The 18,040-nt window shown below is 37.5% G+C and overlaps 1 long non-coding RNA gene across 2 annotated transcripts; it reads right to left on the bottom strand.

Moving 5' to 3' along the window:
• Nucleotides 1-749: 749 nt before the first annotated feature.
• On the bottom strand, nucleotides 750-2,504 carry LOC134484454 (uncharacterized). Of its 2 annotated transcripts, none has more exons than XR_010061909.1 (3): nucleotides 2,283-2,504; nucleotides 1,167-1,223; nucleotides 750-970 (listed from the first exon to the last, which is right to left on the bottom strand). It is a non-coding gene; the product is annotated as an uncharacterized LOC134484454 (long non-coding RNA). The 2 variants fall into 2 exon arrangements; XR_010061910.1 differs by having other exon boundaries at nucleotides 1,167-1,340; nucleotides 2,283-2,501.
• Nucleotides 2,505-18,040: the final 15,536 nt, after the last annotated feature.

Below are 18,040 nucleotides of genomic sequence, written 5' to 3'. Positions count from 1 at the left end.
CAAAAAACAAACAATTAGAAATAAATAAACTGCAGATACCGTAATGTAGAAGAGGCTGAAGCAAATGATGTTCAGTAGCAAGCTCCAATGAAGATAGAACTCGAGAGAAGGCCCCGAATCCTGACTCTCTAACTGATGCTATACCTTGATAAAGACAGGAGGCTACCTTTGCTATACACTGACAGACCCAGACCTAACAAGTGACTTACTGTGATAACTGCAGATAATTTATACCCCACAAATTCAATGTGGGAACAACTTTGGTTGAATTAATGAAAAATCCATTTAAGCAAAAAAGGAGAGTTATCTCATTACTGAGTGCTCTCAATTAACTTGTATACACAATATCTTTCAGACTTGGAGCCATTCACCAGGCATCTGGTACAGTACATGACAAAATCAATACACACAAAGCAGAGTACTGCTTATCTTGCCACAATGAGATAAGACACAAATTACCCTTAATAGACTGAAAGCCTCAGGAATAGGAAAGGAAAGGTGTGGTGAATGTTACATGGGGAAAACCTCTTGAAGACAGGATGAGGAAATCTCAGATGGTAGAATTTGAATGGATAATTGGACTATAAAAATATTAAACAATAAGAATGATTTTAAAAAATCTAATAATCATTTACAAAAAATGTGTTTTCTTATTTCAACAATTTATTGACTGGTTACACTGTGTCTATTCTGACATCCATAGTATGTATCTGCTTAGCATTTAAGTGGAATAATGGGTTTCTCACAGATAGGATTTTATTTTTCTTTATTCGAGCCAGTAATCATTCTACGATGTCCAGATGAACTACAATTTGCCTGACCATGGGTATTGAATATGGGATGTAGTCACCATAATATGATTGAAATTGTTCACCAGAAGAGTCACAGCATCGTTCTTGTTTTACATAGAAGGTGTTGTCCTTACAGCTATACGAGATGTTAACTTTGGTGGCCATTCATATAGTGTTATCTGTAAAAGAAATGACATTTTCATTTATATATGGAACCTAGACATTTGTGATCATGCTCATAATAACTTCTGTTTGACAATGAACATAATTACCTAAGAGATACAAATAGCAATCTGTGAAAGAGCAACATAGATATGTACTACTTGGGGAAGCATAGACTGAAAAAAAAATTGAGGCCAGTTTGAAATCTCTTACCTAGAGAACTTCAGCGGTATTCTCCAGCAATGTCTGTTATCTTTATGGCAAAGTATCCTTCAGTTGCATTTCAGTTGTTACAAGCAAAAGAAAGCACATAAACAAAAATTGGATATGAGTAAAATTGAAATTAATGTCAAATTTCCAAAAGCAAACTGAGAGAATGTTGAAAATCTGCAATAGGAAAATAAAAAAACAAAACAAATATAAATAAATAAATTAAAAAAGCCAAAAAACAAAGTATAAAATCAAAGATAAATCAAAGGAAACAAAACCAAAGCAAACCAACAAACGAACAAACAAACAAAAAATACCCAAAGAAATAAGTATGGACAAAATGAATTTTGAAAGCATCCCATGTTTTATAATGTTGTTATTTTTATAAGTGATGTTATATATTTTAGATGAATGTGAGTGAAAAGAAAGATAGAAATAAACTACAAAATTGCAACCTAAGAAGAGATTTGTATAAAGTGCTAAAATATATTCATAAATAGCAACAATCAATATATTAAGGAACTTGAAATTGCATACAAAAGGGAAATGGTCTATAGAAAGAACACTAACAACATAAAAAAATCAAAAACATATCTTGTGAATAAAAAAATATGAGATAAAACAATTTAAGTTTCCTAATAGAGCCATGATGATTTCTATTTAGCAAACCCTACATTATTTATAGTTTATCACATTTCATTTCTGGCATTAGGTCAATAACACAGAACATATATTTAGGAGGAAAAAGGAAGTAAACAAAAACCATTCTACAAAAGAGAGGGAATAAGGGAATTCACCGAATATTAAAACAATATAATGCTGAGTAACAAGTACTTTAAGTATTTTTATCAATGCAGGCTGAATCAGAGGTTCTGTACAGAGTTCAATACATAATTAGTAATTTAAAAATTTTTATACTCAACAATTATAGAAGACAGTGTTTAGAAACTTCTATATCTCAAACAAGAAATGGATCAAGTGTAACAGATCTATGGTGCGCGAAGTGACCAACTCTTTCCTTTCAGTAGTTCCTTCAGAATTTCCATGGATTTACAAATATCTGCCCAATCACTTTCTGTCCTATGTTAATGTTAGTACAATTGCCTATATACAGCTTACCTCTAGTAAAATCTTCAGGAATACAAAAATGGTTGCAAGCACAATGCTGCCAAGAAATATGAATTCAAGGTTCATGTCAGTTTTCTGTTACGTTTACTAATTTAGAATCTGGTTACAGTGGTTGTAACAAAAAAACTTAGAATAGTCTTTGAAAAGAACCTAATAGCTCGTTCTCTGCCTTATGATAGCCGGCTGAACTGCTTGTGCCAGGCCTTATATACTGTTGGTGAGGTCATAAAATAGAATTATTTTACGCAATAGTGACCTCATAATCATGCTTGAATCAACTGGCTGAATTAGTCTAGTACACAGGAAATCAGATGAAGGCTGGATATAACTTTACTCAATCTAGGACAGGCAACATCTAAAAGAGAAAGCAAGAATAAGAGATTATGAGATACAGTCTAAAAGATGGTAAATGGGCAACAGGTCATAAAAAGACTACCCAAAAATGCAACATAAAAATATTTTCAATGTTTTGCAATTTAAAGTTGCTTTATTTCATGGAATTCTATTGACTCAAGAAAGATGAAGAAACACACACACACACACACACACACAAACATACACACACATTTTTCATCTATACAAAGAATACAATATAAAGAATATTTTAGAAACCTAGATACATTCATGAACTTATTGATGAAGTGGATATGTGTACAGCTTTAGCCCATGGTGGTCTGATAGGACGCATGAAATTTTTTCTATCTTTCTATATCTGTTGAGGCCTGTTTTATGACCGATTATACAGTCAGTTTAGGACAAAGTACCATGAGGTGGTGATAAGAAGGTATATCCTTTTGTTTTAGGGGAGAATGTTCTATAAATATCTGTTAAGTCCATTTGATTCACGACTTCTCTTAGTCTGCGTTTGTCTCTTTTTAATTTCTGTTTCGTTGATCTGTCCATTGATGAGAGTGGCGTGTTGAAATCTCCTACTATTATTGTGTGAGTTTCAATGTGTGTTTTGAGCTTCAGTAAGGTTTCTTTTACGTATGTAGGTGCCCTTGTATTTGGGGCATAGATATTTAGGATTGAGAGTTCATCTTAGGGAATTATCCTTTGATGGATATGAAGTGTCCTTCGTTATCTTTTTTGATGACTTTTAGTTGAAAATTGACTTTAATTGATATTAGAATGGCTACTCCAGCTTGCTTCTTCCGACCATTTGCTTGGAAAGTTGTTTTCCAGCCTTTCACTCTGAGGTAGTGTCTGTCTTTGTCTCTGGGGTGTGTTTCCTGTAGGCAGCAGAATGCAGGGTCCTCGTTGCGTATCCAGTTTGTTAATCTATGTCTTTTTATTGGGGAGTTGAGGCCATTGATGTTGAGAGATATTAAGAAATAGTGATTATTGCTTCCTGTTGTATTCATATTTGGATGTCAGGTTATGTTTGTGTGCTTTGCTTCTCTTTGTTTTGTTGCCTAGACGGTTAGTTTCTTGCTTCTTCTAGGGTGTAGCGTTCCTCCGTATGTTGGGCTTTACCATTTATTATCCTTGGTAGTGCTGGATTTGTAGAAAATTATTGTGTGAATTTGGTTTTGTCATGGAATATCTTGTTTTCTCCATCTATGTTTATTGAGAGTTTTGCAGGATTCAGTAACCTGGGCTGGCATTTGTGTTCTCTTAGGGTCTGTATGACATCAGTCCAGGATCTTCTGGCTTACAGAGTCTCTGGCGAAAAGTCTGGAATGATTCTAATAGGTCTGCCTTTATATGTTACTTGACTTTTTCCCTTACTGCTTTTAATATTCTTTCTTTATTTTGTGCATTTGGTGTTTTGACTGTTATTTGTCGGGATATGTTTCTTTTCTGGTCCAATTTATTTGGAGTTCTGTAGGCTTCTTGTATGCCAATCAGTATCTCTTTTTTAGGTTAGGGAAGTTTTCTTCTATGATTTTGAAGATATTTACTGGTTCTTTGAGCTGGGAGTCTTCACTCTCTTCTATACTATTATCCTTCGGTTTGATCTTCTCATTGAGTCTTGGATTTCCTGTATGTTTTGGACCAGTAGCTTTTTCCGCTTTACATTATCTTTGACAGTTCAGTCGATGATTTCTATGGAATCATCTGCTCCTGAAATTCTCTCTGTTATATCCTGCATTCTGTTGGTGATGCGTATATCTAGGACTTCTTGTATCTTCCTTTTGTTTTCTATATCCAGGGTTGTTTCCATGTGTTCTTTCTTGACTGCTTCTATTTCCACTTTTAATTCCTTCAATTGTTTGATTGTGTTTTCCTGGAATTCTTTCAGGGATTTCTGTGATTCCTCTCTGTAGGCTTCTACTTGTTTATGTTTACTTGTGTTTCTCTAAGGGAGTTCTTCATGGCTTTCTTGATGTCCTCAAGCATCATGATCAAATATGATTTTGAAACTAACTCTTCCTTTTCAGGTGTGTTTGGATATTCTGTGTTTGCCTGGTGGGAGATTTGGGGTCCAATGATGCCATATAGTCTTGGTTAGTGTTGCTTGGGTTCCTGCGCTTGCCTCTCGCCATCAGATTATTTCTAGTGTTACTTTGTTCTGCTATTTCTGACAGTGGCTAGACTGTCCTATAAGCCTGTGTGTCAGGAGTGCTGTAGACATGTTTTCATGTTTTCTTTCAGCCAGTTATGGGAACAGAGTGCTCTGCTTTTGGGCGTGTAGTTTTTCCTATCTACAGGTCTTCAGCTGTTCCTGTGGGCCTGTGTCTTGAGTTCACCAGGCAGGTGTATTGGAGCAGGAGGGTTTGCCTTACCTGTGGTCCCAAGGCTCAAGTTTGTTCATGGGGTGTGACTTATGAGCTCTCCATGGGGGAAGCAACCAGGAAGATCTGCACCACACTTCTTGGGAGCTTCAGTGCACCAGGCCTGGTTCCAGATGGCGTTTTGTGTTTTCCTCTGGAATCAGTAATGAGGGCAGAGTGTAGTCTATTCTGGTTTACCAGGCATGTCTGTCTCTCTGAAGGTTTAGCTCTCCCTCCCACGGGATTTGGGAGCAGAGAACTGTTTATCCATTTGGTCCCTTCAGGTTCCGTTGGTGTCTCAGATACAGCAGCCCCGCTGCCCCTGTACCCTTATCCAAGGGAACCCAGAGGCTATATACAATTTCCCCTTGGGCCAAGGATGTGGGCAGGGGTGGGCAGTGTTGGTGGTCTCTTCCTCTCTGCAGTCTCAGGAGTGCCCACTTGTCTCAGCAGTGAGCTCTCTCTCCCAAGGGGTTTGGGAGCAGTGAGCTGGAGGCAGGGAGCACGAGATTGGGCCACAGTCTTGATTTCTGAAAAATTTTGGTACTTGGGCCAGAAATCTCTCTTCACTACAATAGTGTGTCTTTTTTCTTTCTTTCTTTTCTAAGGCATGCTATATTTCAAACTATCTCAAACAGATTTTCTAGCACCATTATATTCAACAAAATTAAAACTGCAAGAGTTTTGAAAATTAAAACATTTAAAGCAAAACTCGTTAAAAGATCTCCTCAGGCACCAAAATTCCATAGGACAGACTGCCACTTCTGCATGCCTCTGCCTACATCCCTGTTCCATGGGGAAGCTGCGCAGTGCCTCTAGAATATGGAATAGGAATACGGAGAGAGCCAGTTGCTATTACCTGTGGTTCTATTCTGTGCCCTGGACTGAACTGAACTGGAAAACTACTCCCTTCACCAAAATACCTTGGGGGAGATAGCTGGAACTAGAAGTGGGGGCACTCCTGGGAAATAAAGGGTGTCATCATTCAAGACACAAGAGGGAATTGCTTGATGACAACTGTGTTCCTTGGTTCAAGAACATTTAGCAACAAGGAGCAGGTCTCTTCTGCTTCCTTCCTGCATCTAAAGCTGAACAAATAGTTACCAGGAGTTCCTATAGATTTGACATCAGTGTTCCTGTTCTCAGAAAACACAGGAAAAAACCAGGAAAACAGTTTTAAAGAGTCCTGACACAGAGTCCTATAGGAAGATCAACTGACTCTCAGAAACAGCAAGATAAGCAAACACCAGAGACAACTCAATTGTTAGGGGCAAGTGCCGGAACCATAAAAACAGAATCCAAGACTATTTCGAAATATCAGAGTCCATTTCTCCTATCAAAGAAAATAATGGATATCCAATCACAACAGAAAAGCAAGATTTTGATTTAAACTCACATTTTATGATGCTGATTGATGTCTTTTTTTTTTGATGTCTTTTTTTTATTAACTTGAGTATTTCTTATATACATTTCGAGTGTTATTCCCTTTCCCGGTATCCAGGCAAACATCCCCCTCTCCCCTCCCCTTTCTTATGGGTGTTCCCCTCCCAACCCTCCCCCCATTGCCGCCCTCCCCCCACCAGTCTAGTTCACTGGCGGATCAGTCTTAGCAGGACCCAGGGCTTCCCCTTCCACTGGTGCTCTTACTAGGATATTCATTGCTACCTATGAGGTCAGAGTCTAGGGTCAGTCCATGTATAGTCTTTAGGTAGTGGCTTTGTCCCTGTAAGCTCTGGTTGCTTGGCATTGTTGTACATATGGGGTCTCGAGCCCCTTCAAGCTCTTCCAGTTCTTTCTCTGATTCCTTCAACGGGGTCCTATTCTCAGTTCAGTGGTTTGCTGCTGGCATTCGCCTCTCTATTTGCCGTATTCTGGCTGTGTCTCCCAGGAGCGATCTACATCCGCCAGCCGGTCGGTCTGCACTTCTTTGCTTCATCCATCTTGTCGTGGCTGTATATGTATGGGCCACATGTGGGGCAGGCTCTGAATGGGTGTTCCTTCAGTCACTGTTTTAATCTTTGCCTGTCTATTCCCTGCCAAGGGTATTCTTGTTCCCCTTTTAAAGAAGGAGTGAAGCATTCACATTTTGATCATCCGTCTTGAGTTTCATTTGTTCTAGGGATCTAGGGTAATTCAAGCATTTGGGCTAATAGCCACTTATAAATGAGTGCATACCATGTATGTCTTTCTGTGATTGGGTTAGCTCACTCAGGATGATATTTTCCAGTCCCAACCATTTGCCTATGAATTTCATAAAGTCGTTGTTTTTGATAGCTGAGTGATATTCCATTGTGTAGATGTACCAAAATTTCTGTATCCATTCCTCTGTTGAAGGGCATCTGGGTTCTTTCCAGCTTCTGGCTATTATAAATAAGGCTGCAATGAACATAGTGGAGCACGTGTCTTTTTTATATGTTGGGGCATCTTTTGGGTATATGCCCAAGAGAGGTATAGCTGGATCCTCAGGCAGTTCAATGTCCAATTTTCTGAGGACCCTCCAGACTGATTTCCAGAATGGTTGAACCAGTATGCAATCCCACCAACAATGGAGGAGTGTTCCTCTTTCTCCACATCCTCGCCAGCATCTGCTGTCACCTGAGTTTTTGATCTTAGCCATTCTCACTGGTGTGAGGTGAAATCTCAGGGTTGTTTTGATTTGCATTTCCCTTATGACTAAAGATGTTGAACATTTCTTTAGGTGTTTCTCAGCCATTCGGCATTCCTCAGCTGTGAATTCTTTGTTTAGCTCTGAACCCCATTTTTTAATAGGGTTATTTGTTTCCCTGCGGTCTAACTTCTTGAGTTCTTTATATATTTTGGATGTAAGGCCTCTATCTGTTGTAGGATTGGTAAAGATCTTTTCCCAATCTGTTGGTTGCCGTTTTGTCCTAACCACAGTGTCCTTTGCCTTACAGAAGCTTTGCAGTTTTATGAGATCTCATCTGTCGATTCTTAATCTTAGAGCATAAGCCATTGGTGTTTTGTTTAGAAAATTATTTCCAGTGTCCATGTGTTCCAGATGCTTCCCTAATTCTTCTTCTATTAGTTTGATTGTGTCTGGTTTGATGTGGAGGTTTTGATCCACTTGGACTTAAGCTTTGTACAGGGTGATAAGCACGGATCGATCTGCATTCTTCTACATGTTGACCTCCAGTTGAACCAGCACCATTTGCTGATAATGTTATCTTTTTTCCATGTGATGGTTTTGGCTCCTTTGTCAAAAATCAAGTGACCATAGGTGTGTGGGTTCATTTCTGGGTCTTCAATTCTATTCCATTGGTCTATCTGTCTGTCTCTGCTCAAATACCATGCAGTTTTTATCACTATTGCTCTGTAATACTGCTTGAGTTCAGGGATTGTGATTCCCCCTGAAGTCCTTTTATTGTTGAGGATAGCTTTAGCTATTCTGTGTTTTTTGTTATTCCAGATGAATTTGCAAATTTTTCTGTCTAATTCTTTGAAGAATTGGATTGGTATTTTGATGGGGATTGCATTGAATCCGTAGATTGCTTTTGGTAAAATGGCCATTTTTACTATATTAATCCTGCCAATCCATGAGCATGGGAGATCTTTCCACCTTCTGAGGTCTTCTTCAATTTCCTTCTTCAGTGTCTTGAAGTTCTTATTGTACAGATCTTTCACTTGCTTGGTAAAAGTCACACCGATGTACTTTATATTATTTGGGTCTATTATGAAGGGTGTCATTTCCCTAATTTTTTTCTCGGCTTGTTTCTCTTTTGTATAGAGGAAGGCAACCGATTTATTTGAGTTAATTTTATAACCAGCCACTTTGCTGAAGTTGTTTATCAGCTTTAGTAGTTCTCTGGTTGAACTTTTGGGATCACTTAAATATACTATCATATCATCTGCAAATAGTGATATTTTGACTTCTTCTTTTCCGATATGTATCCCCTTGACCTCCTTTTGTTGTCTGATTGCTCTGGTAGAACTTCAAGAACTATATTGAATAAGTAGGGAGAGAGTGGGCAGCCTTGTCTAGTCCCTGATTTTAGTGGGATTGCTTCAAGTTTCTCTCCACTTAGTTTAATGTTAGCAACTGGTTTGCTGTATATGGCTTTTACTATGCTTAGGTATGGGCCTTGAATTCCTATTCTTTCCAGGACTTTTATCATGAAGGCATGTTGAATTTTGTCAAATGCTTTCTCAGCATCTAATGAAATGATCATGTGGTTTTTTTCTTTCAATTTGTTTATAAAATGGATCACATTGATGCATTTTCTTATATTAAACCATCCCTGCATGCCAGGGATGAAGCCTACATGGTCATGGCGGATGATTGTTTTGAAGTGCTCTTGGATTCGGTTTGCCAGAATTTTGTTGAGTATTTTTGCGTCGATATTCATAAGGGAAATTGGTCTGAAGTTCTCTTTCTTTGTTGTGGCTTTGTGTGGTTTAGGTATAAGAGTAATTGTGGCTTCGTAGAAGGTATTCGGTAGTGATCCATCTGTATCAATTTAGTGGAATAGTTTGGATAATATTGGTATGAGGTCTTCTATGACGGTTTGATAGAATTCTGCACTAAACCCGTCTGGACCTGGGCTTTTTTTGGTTGGGAGACCTTTAATGACTGCTTCTATTTCCTTAGGAGTTATGGGGTTGTTTAACTGGTTTATCTGTTCCTTATTTAACTTCGGTACCTGGTATCTGTCTAGGAAATTGTCCATTTCCTGAAGATTTTCAAGTTTTGTTGAATATAGGTTTCTATAGTAAGATCTGATGATTTTTTGAATTTCCTCTGAATCTGTTGTTATGTCTCCCTTTTCTTTTCTGATTTTGTTAATTTGGATGCACTCTCTGTGTCCTCTCGTTAATCTGGCTAAGGGTTAATCTATCCTGTTGATTTTCTCAAAGAACCAACTTTTGGTTCTGTTGATTCTTTCTACGGTCCTTTTTGTTTCTATTTGGTTGATTTCCGCTCTGAGTTTGATTATTTCCTGCCTTCTACTCCTCCTGGGTGTATTTGCTTCTTTTTGTTCTAGAGCTTTTAGGTGTGCTGTCAAGCTGCTGACATATGCTCTTTCCTGTTTCTTTCTGCAGGCACTCAGCGCTATGAGTTTTCCTCTTAGCACAGCTTTCATTGTGTCCCATAAGTTTGGGTATGTTGTACCTTCATTTTCATTAAATTCTAAAAAATTTTTAATTTCTTTCTTTATTTCTTCCTGACCAGGTTATCATTGCGTAGAGCATTGTTCAATTTCCACGTATATGTGGGCATTCTTCCTTGATTGTTATTGAAGACCAGTTTTAGGCCATGGTGGTCCGATAGCACGCATGGGATTATTTCTATCTTTCTGTACCTGTTGAGGCCCGTTTTTTGACCAATTATATGGTCAATTTTGGAGAAAGTACCATGAGGAGCTGAGATGAAGGTATATCCTTTTGCTTTAGGATAGAATGTTCTATAAATATCCGTTAATTCCATTTGGCTCATGACTTCTCTTAGTCTGTCTACATCTCTGTTTAATTTCTGTTTCCATGATCTGTCCATTGATGAGAGTGCGGTGTTGAAATCTCCCACTATTATTATGTGAGGTGCAAGGTGTGTTTTGAGCTTTAGTAAAGTTTCTTTTGCATATGTAGGTGCCCTTGTATTTTGGGCATAGATATTTAGGATTGAGAGTTCATCTTGGTGGATTTTTCCTTTGATGAATATGAAGTGTCCTTCCTTATCTTTTTTGATTACTTTTAGTTGAAAATTGATTTTATTTGATATTAGAATAGCTACTCCAGCTTGCTTCTTCTGACCATTTGCTTGGAAAATTGTTTTCCAGCCTTTCACTCTGAGGTAATGTCTGTCTTTGTCTCTAAGGTGTGTTTCCTGTAGGCAGCAGAATGCAGGGTCCTCGTTGCGTATCCAGTTTGTTAATCTATGTCTTTTTATTGGGGAGTTGAGGCCATTGATGTTGAGAGATATTAAGGAATAGTGATTATTGCTTCCCGTTATATTCATATTTGGATGTGAGGTTATGTTTGTGTGCTTTCATTCTCTTTGTTTTGTTGCCAAGACGATTAGTTTCTTGCTTCTTCTAGGGTATAGCTTGCCTCCTTATGTTGGGCTTTACCATTTATTATCCTTTGTAGTGCTGGATTTGTAGAAAGATATTGTGTAAATTTGGTTTTGTCATGGAATATCTTGGTTTCTCCCTCTATGTTAATTGAGAGTTTTGCAGGATACAGTAACATGGGCTGGCATTTGTGTTCTCTTAGTGACTGTATGACATCAGTCCAGGATCTTCTGGCCTTCATACTTTCTGGCGAGATTTCTGGTCTGCCTTTCTATGTTACTTGACCTTTCTCCCTTACTGCTTTTAATATTCTTTCTTTATTTTGTGCGTTTGTTGTTTTGACTATTATGTGATGGGACATGTTTCTTTTCTGGTCCAATCTATTTGGAGTTCGGTAGGCTTCTTGTATGCCTATGGGTATCTCTTTTTTTAGGTTAGCGAAGTTTTCTTCTATGATTTTGTTGAAGATATTTACTGGTCCTTTGAGCTGGGAGTCTTCACTCCCCTACACCTATTATCCTTAGGTTTGATCTTCTCATTGAGTCCTGGATTTCCTGTATGTTTTGGACCAGTAGCTTTTTCTGCTTTACATTATCTTTGACAGTTGAGTCAATGATTTCTATGGAATCTTCTGCTCCTGAGATTCTCTCTTCCATCTCTTGTATTCTGTTGGTGAAGCTTGTATCTACAGCTCCTTGTCTCTTCTTTTGGTTTTCTATATCCAGGGTTGTTTCCATGTGTTCTTCCTTGATTGCTTCTATTTCCATTTTTAATTCCTTCAACTGTTAGATTGTGTTTTCCTGGAAATCTTTCAGGGATTTTTGTGACTCCTCTCTATGGGCTTCTACTTGTTTATTTATGATTTCCTGATATTCTTTCAGGGATTTTTGTGTCTCCTCTCTATGGGCTTCTACTTGTTTATTTATGTTTTCTGGAATTCTTTCAGGGATTTTTGCGATTCCTCTCTGTAGGCTTCTACTTGTTCTCTAAGGGAGTTCTTCACGTCTTTCTCGAAGTCCTCCAGCATCATGATCAAATATGATTTTGAAACTAGATCTTGCTTTTCTGGTGTGTTTGGATATTCCATGTTTGTTTTGGTGGGAGAATTGGGCTCCGTTGATGCCATGTAGTCTTGGTTTCTATTGCTTGGGTTCCTGTGCTTGCCTCTCGCCATCAGATTATCTCTAGTGTTACTTTGTTCTGCTATTTCTGACAGTGGATAGACTGTCCTATAAGCCTGTGTGTCAGGAGTGCTGTAGACCTGTTTTACTGTTTTCTTTCACCAGTTATGGGGACAGAGTGTTGTGCTTTCGTGCGTGTAGTTTTTCCACTGTACAGTCTTCAGCTGTTCCTGTGGCCCTGTGTCTTGAGTTCACCAGGCAGGTCACTTGCAGCATACAAGTTGGTCTTACCTGTGGTCTCGAGGCTCAAGTTCGATCGCGGGGTGCTGCCCACGGGCTCTCTGCGACGGCAGCAACCAGGAAGACCTACACCGCCCCTTCTGGGAGATTCAGTGCACCAGAGTTCCAGATGGCCTTTGGTGTTTTCCTCTGGCGTCCGAGATGTGTGTGCAGAGAGCAGTCTCTTCTGGTTTCCCAGGCTTGTCTGCCTCTCTGAGTGTTTAGCTCTCCCGCCGACGGGATTTGGGTGCAGAGAACTGTTTATCTGGTCTGTTTCCTTCAGGTTCCGGTGGTGTCTCAGTCAGGGGTCCTGCCGATCCTGGGCCCTCGCCCACGGGAGCCCAGAGGTTTTTATGCAGTTTCCCCTTGGGCCAGGGATGTGGGCAGGGGTGGGCAGTGTTGGTGGTCTCTTCCGCTCTGCAGCCTCATGAGTGCCCACCTGACCAGGCGGTGAGGTCTCTTTCCCACGAGGTCTGGGAGCAGAGAACTGCTGCGGGCCGGTATCCGAGGGTCGCTGATTGATGTCTTTAAGAAGGAAATAAATAATTCCCTTAGAGAATGCCAGACAACACAAATAAATGATTAGAACAGCTTAATGAGGAAACACAAAAATCTCTGAAAGCATTAAAGGGAAACAAACCCAAGATTCAGAGGAATTAAAGAAAACCGTCCAGGATATAAAAATAGAAATAGAAACAATAAAGAATGCAAAAGGGTATACAAACCTGTAGATAGAATAGATTCGCAGAGATTAGCAGAGATCCGCAGTCATAGATTGAAGCTTCACGTACAGAATAGAAGAGAAGAGAATCTCAGGTGGAGAACATACCATAGAAAACATTGACACAACCCTAAACATTGATCTAAAAAGCAAAAGGCTCCTGTCCCAAATAATCCAAGAAATCCAGGACAGAATAAGAAAATCAAACATAAGGATAATAGGTAGAGAAGAAACTTAAGAGTTCCAAATTAAAGGCCCAGTAACTATCTATAACAAAATCATACAAGAAAAGTTTCAAAACCTAAAATAAGACATGCCCATCACCATAGAAGAAAGCTATAGAACTCGAAATACATAGGACCCGAAGAGAAATTCCAACCATCACATAATAGTTAAAACACCAAATGCACAAACCAAAGAAAGACTATTGAAATAGAAATAAAAAAGGGTCAAGCAAGTGACATGTAAAAGCAGACCCATAAGAATTAAACCAGACTTATCATCAAAGACTATGAGAGCCAGAGGATCCTGGACAGATGTCATACAGACTCTCAGAGAACACAAATGCAAGCCCAGTCTACTATATGCAACAAAACTGTAAATTAACTTAGTTGGAGAAACCAAGATATTTTATGAGAAAACCAAATTTACACAATATCTTTCAACACATCAAGTCCTACAAACAATAATTGAAGGAAAATTCCAACACAAGAAGGAAAACTACACCCTAGAAAAAGCAAGTAAGAAATCTGCTTGAAACAAAAGAATGGAGTCACACAAATAATAAATATACATTTAATTTTAAAAGTCACAATTTTTAAATATCTCTTAATATCAAAGATCTTCTTCCCCATTAAAAAGATATACACTTAAAGACTAAATATGTAAAAAGGACTCAGCATTATGAAGCATTTGGAAACGCACCTTAGTGACAAAAGGGGCATTACCTAAAGAAATAGGATAGAAAACAATATTCCGAGTAATTAGTCCCAAGACACATACCAGGACTAGCCATTCTAATATCAAATAATATCAACCTACACCCAAAGGTTATAAGGAAAGGACACCTCATATTCATAAAATTTAGAACAAATATAATAAACACTGAACCCTGATTATTTATTCTCCAAATGCAAGGGCACCTACATTCATAAAAGAAACCTTATAAAAGCTGAAAGCATACAAGGAAACAATCACAATAATAGTGGAAGATTTTGATATCACACTCTTCATCAAAGAACAGATCTTGGAAACAGAAAATAAAAAACATAGAGAAATGAGAAGAAGTTATGAACCAAATGGATATAACAGATAACTGTACAATATTTCATTAAAAAATAAAAGCAAGATACAACCAAAAAACAAAGTATATCCAAAAAACAAACAAACAAACAAAAAAGATACCTTCTAAGCACCTCATTGTGGCTTCTCTAAAATTGATCATACAATTGTTCACAAAACAAGACTCAAAGGATAAAAAAGTATATTAAAGTACTTCCATGTATAATTTCATATCACCACATACTAAATCCGTTTTCAACAACAACAAAAAAAACAGAAATCCCACATACACCGGGAAGGTGAACAATGCTCTACTCCATGATAACTCGGTCAAGGAGAAATAAAAAAGAATTTAACGACATTTTAGAATTTGTTTAAAATGTAGCAAAAGAGATCCAAAGTTATATGACATAATGAAAATAGTTCTAAGATTACAAGTCATAGATCTATGTTCTCCCATCAAAAAAAAAAACAACAAATAAAGTCAAAATCATAAACAAAAACAAAAGAAGAGAAAGAAAAACAAACAAAAACAACTGGATGCAACATGAAAAGCAAGAACAAAAAAAGTATTCACCACAGATGATAAACAAACTCCGGGGTGAAATCAAACAAGTAGAGGAAATATGTATAAAATATACATATATATACATATATTTATATATGTGTTTGTATATATATGTGTGTGTGTGTACCTAAATATTACTGTCCAAACTATTTCATAAAATAGAAACAAAAGGAAGACTACTCAAATACTCTTAAGAAGCCACAATCATGTTTATACCCACACCAAAAAAGGCCCATAAAGAAAGAGATTTTAATAATAATATCCCTTATGAATGCCAAATAAAAATCAGTCAATAAAATATTATCAAACAGAATCCACGAAAATGTCAAAGTGATCATCCATCATAATCCAGTAGACTTCTTCCCAGGGAGACAGTGATGGTTCAATACATAGAAATCCACCATCATAATCGACTGTATAAACAAACTAAAAGAGGGAAAAAGACACATGGTCATGCTATTAGATGCTAAGAAAGCATTTGATAAATTTCAACACATTTACACGTTAAAATTCTTGGAAAGATTAGCCATTCACACCCTATATCTAACATTGGATAAGCAAAATACAGAGAACTAGTAGACGAACTAAATGGAGAGAATCTTACAGAAATCACATTAAAATATAGACCTAGACAAGCCTGCCCATTTCCTCCTACTTATTCAAATAGTATTGGAGTCAAAGCAATCTGACAGGTAAAGTAGGTCAAAGGGAAACAAATAAGAAAGGAAAAAGTTAAAATATCAGTTTTCGCGGATGATATGAAAGTATACTTAAGTGCTCCAAAAGTTTTACCAGAAACCTACTAATATCATAAACAATTTCAGCAAAGTCACTAGATACATGACCTCACATAAATCATTAGCCTTCCTCTTCTCAAAGGTTAAACAGGCTGATAAAGGAAGTATGGAAATGACATTTTATTCTACAGTCACCAAGGATAAAAAAATATCTCATTAACACTTTACATAAGTAAGTGAAAAATCTGTAAGAGAAGGAGTTCAAGTTTCTGTTGAAGAAATTGAAGATCTTAGAAGATGGAGAGATATCCCATGTTTCTGGATGGGCAGGATAAATATTGGAAAAATGGACAACTTGTCAAAAGCAATCTCCAGATTCAATGAAAATGCCATCAAAATACCACTTCATTTTTTTTCATAGAGTTAGAAAGAAAATTTTTCAAATTCATTTTGAATGACAAAAGAAAAGAAAAAGAAGAAAGCAGGATATCAATATCTGTCATGAACATCGAAAGAACTTCTGGGGAGAATCGCCATTCATGAAATAACGATATATTGTAGAGCAACAGTGATATAATCTGTATGGTAATGGTATAGAGACAGGCTGTTCAATCAGTGGAATAGAATTTAAGACCCTGAAATGTACTGACACATCTTCGGTCACTTGATCTTAGAATGAAGGACTAAAACTATTCAGTGAAAAGAAGATAGCATTTTCAACAAATGCTGCTGATTCAACTGGAGATCAGCATATAAAGAATGTAAATCTTCCCATTCTTATCTCGTTCAACAAAGATTAACTCCAAGTGGACCAAGGTCCTACATATCAAATCAGATGCAATCAAATGAAAAGAAGAGAAATTGGGGAAGAAACTTAAACAAGTGGTCACTTGGGACATTTTGCAAATAGAACACCAATGTCTTATGCACTAATATCAAGATTTAACGAATGGGACATCATAAACCTGCAAAGCTTCTGTAAGACAAAGGAAAATCCCAATAGGACAAAACAACAACCCACAGATTGCAAAAAGATCTTCTCCAATCCTACGTGTGAAAGACAGCTAATATCTAATATATATAAGAACTCAAGAAGTTAGACCCCAGTAAAAGCAAGTAATTAAAAATTAGGATACATATTTACACAACAAATTCTCAGGTGAAGAATATAAAATGGTGGAGAAGTACCTAAAGAAAAGTTCAATATTTTTAGTCATCAGAAAAATGAGAATCAAAACTACCCTAATATTCCACTTTATACCAGACAGAGTTGCTAAAACACAGGATATAACAGATACAGACAAGGATGTAGAGAAAGAGGAACACTCTTACATTGTACGGTTGATTGCAAGATGATACAGCCACTCTTGAAATCTCCCTTAATATTCCCTAGAATATTTGATGGAGTACTACCTTAAAACCAACCAATACCAGTCCTGGACATATGACCAAAAGATATTGAAACATATAACAAACACACATAGCCAGAACCAGGAAAGTACCAAGATATACTTCAAGAGGGTACCAGATACAGAAAATATTGTCATTTACAAAATGGAGTACTATAATTTAAAACAATGACTTCATGAAATTCATAAACAAGAAGATGTAGCTAGAAAATATGCTGAGCAAAGTAAATCAATCATACACATGCACACAAACAAAAAGTAGTTGTGGTGTGAAGTCACAGATAAGGGAATATTAGTCCAAAAACATGGATAACCTAAAATAAAATCACAGACTACCTGAAGCTAAAGAAAAAGGATGGCTAAACAATGATGGATGTTTTAATCTTTTATAGAAGAGGCAAAGAAAAATATTCATAGGAAGAGATATGGAGACAATGTTTGGCATAGATCCTGAAAGAATGGCCCTTTAGAGTCTGCCCCACCTGAGGGTGAGGCACTTATATGTAACACTGTTCATACCAAGAAGTGCATGTTGAGAGGTGCCTGACAGAGCTTTTTCTGAGAGGCACTGTCACAGTGTGAATTGTAGAAAGACAAATGTTCACACTCAGTATTTGAACTGAAAATATGGTGCTCATTGTAGGACGTAAAGATATGAAGGATCCAAAGGATAAAAACAAAGTACCAACTAACCAGTGTTCTCTGGAACTAAATCACCATCCAAAAAGCACACAGGGGAGACAGGTGACTAAACCTCCATGTGTAGCAGAAGATGGCCCTGTTGATCTTCACTCTAGGTGAATTCCTGAGTCCTGAAAAGGGTAGATGCCCTTGTGTAGGGAAATATCAGCGTGAGAAAAAGGAAAAGATGGGTGTTTTGGTAAAGGAAC

The sequence above is a fragment of the Rattus norvegicus genome, chromosome Y, assembly GCF_036323735.1.
Source record: "Rattus norvegicus strain BN/NHsdMcwi chromosome Y, GRCr8, whole genome shotgun sequence".
Lineage (NCBI taxonomy): Eukaryota > Metazoa > Chordata > Mammalia > Rodentia > Muridae > Rattus > Rattus norvegicus.
The sequence above is the reverse complement of the archived record's forward strand: the minus strand, read 5'-3'. Positions and strand labels throughout refer to the sequence as shown.